Raw genomic sequence first — 1,666 nt, forward strand, 5'->3', positions numbered from 1 at the left:
ATAAGTGCCTATAGCCCCTCATACTGTCAAGGCATCCTCATCGAGAGGAATTGGTAGCAATGCATCACCATCGACAACAACATCAATCTCGACATTCACATGATTGAGGGAGAAACATGCATTATGCAGCATATCATCTTCTAAGTTGTGCGCTTTACCAATACTCATTACTCGCTTAGATGAGATATCCAAATATAGATTGCAAGTGTTGATTCCCTAAATGTTAGTTAAGACATATAAATTTACGACTATAATTAAACTAAAGGGTAAATAAATGAAAACTAATCAATGAAATTATCTCATTAATATTGTGAATAGCATGTGTGCAACTCTCATTGATGCTAGGACCATCACATTATTGATGTCCCTCAGATTCCTTCTTTTTAATTGAATGTTCCAATTTATTGAGTCATTGTGTGATGGTACTCAACTAGTTCTGCATCTAAGACAAGTCAGCTTTGGTTGCATGATTTTGAGGGGGTAAATAGCGTCACTTCCTAACCCAAAATCCTGTATCCCGGAATACGGTTAGAGTACACAAGTAGTCATAGTGCCTTATCAAGTAACTCTTAACTATTTGGGGTCTATATCTCTCCTTCCGACACAAAAGTACCCTTTTCTTTTAGGGCAACCTGATACATCAAGAAAACCATAATGTTAGTTAATCACATTGATACATAAAGTATGGAGATCAAGTTTAAATGATAAGAACTTACGACATAGTTCGTCACTTCTTCAACCTTTTGATTGTCGATGACACCATCCTTGTTCTTATGGGCATCCAACCCATAGAACAATGAGGTCTATTGATGATACATTTGTAGGTGTATCATTTTGTTCCAGCTGCCAAAATATAGTCAATAATGTAATTAGATATAGACACAAAACATGACCAATAATGTACTTACAAATTAACCATGCTTACAATTTTCTCTCAATTCCTCTATTCCCTGCTTGAGAAGCTCGATATGAATACAAAGGTTGAGATGCCTTCTTGCGGTTTTCATCACTTATTTTCTGCAAAAACAAACAACATTAACATCAATATGTAGAATCATATGTACAAAAGCGTAACTATACAATCAATACAAAGAAGACGACTTCACTAAGAAGTAATTGTCTTGTGTGCGTATAGTGACAAAAACCTTCCAATGATCCTCTTCAATAAGATTTGCGTATTTGGTTAGAGGTTTGAGGTTAACTTTGTCATCAAAATATTTGACATACTTGCCGATATAGGTTCTGAATTGTCGGAGAGACTTGCCGACAGTTAAGGATATAATCCTTGTGTTTCTGATAAACATCAAAAGCTGACTGAAAACACATAAATATAACACGTAAATGCATTGCATTGAAATACATAAATACATTGCATGGAAACACATAAATGCATTAAATAAAATCACATAAAAATGTACACAAGTAAATAGAAACTTATTGTTATATCATTCCAAATGAACTTTTTCACGCTATTCAACATCTTATCATTTCAAGAGCTGAATGTTATCAGAATATTATGTCTAAACGTAACTCTAATTTAGGTTACCAAAGTGTTTCCACCCTTCATTTTAAATGGTCCGCCCTTTATGATTCATTCAACTAATAACTTGATGTTCTTACTTCTTGCACGAATAACCTTCTTCATGGCAGTCATTCCACGTGAAGT

The 1,666-nt window shown here is 34.3% G+C and overlaps 1 long non-coding RNA gene across 1 annotated transcript; it reads right to left on the reverse strand.

The window, feature by feature from the left end:
- Positions 1-613: 613 nt before the first annotated feature.
- LOC109340916 lies at positions 614-964 on the reverse strand. Its single transcript, XR_002106864.1, has 3 exons — positions 926-964; positions 717-843; positions 614-632 (listed from the first exon to the last, which is right to left on the reverse strand). It is a non-coding gene; the product is annotated as an uncharacterized LOC109340916 (long non-coding RNA).
- Between the last annotated feature and the right edge of the window lie 702 nt (positions 965-1,666).

This window comes from Lupinus angustifolius, unplaced genomic scaffold (assembly GCF_001865875.1).
Source record: "Lupinus angustifolius cultivar Tanjil unplaced genomic scaffold, LupAngTanjil_v1.0 Scaffold_287, whole genome shotgun sequence".
NCBI lineage: Eukaryota > Viridiplantae > Streptophyta > Magnoliopsida > Fabales > Fabaceae > Lupinus > Lupinus angustifolius.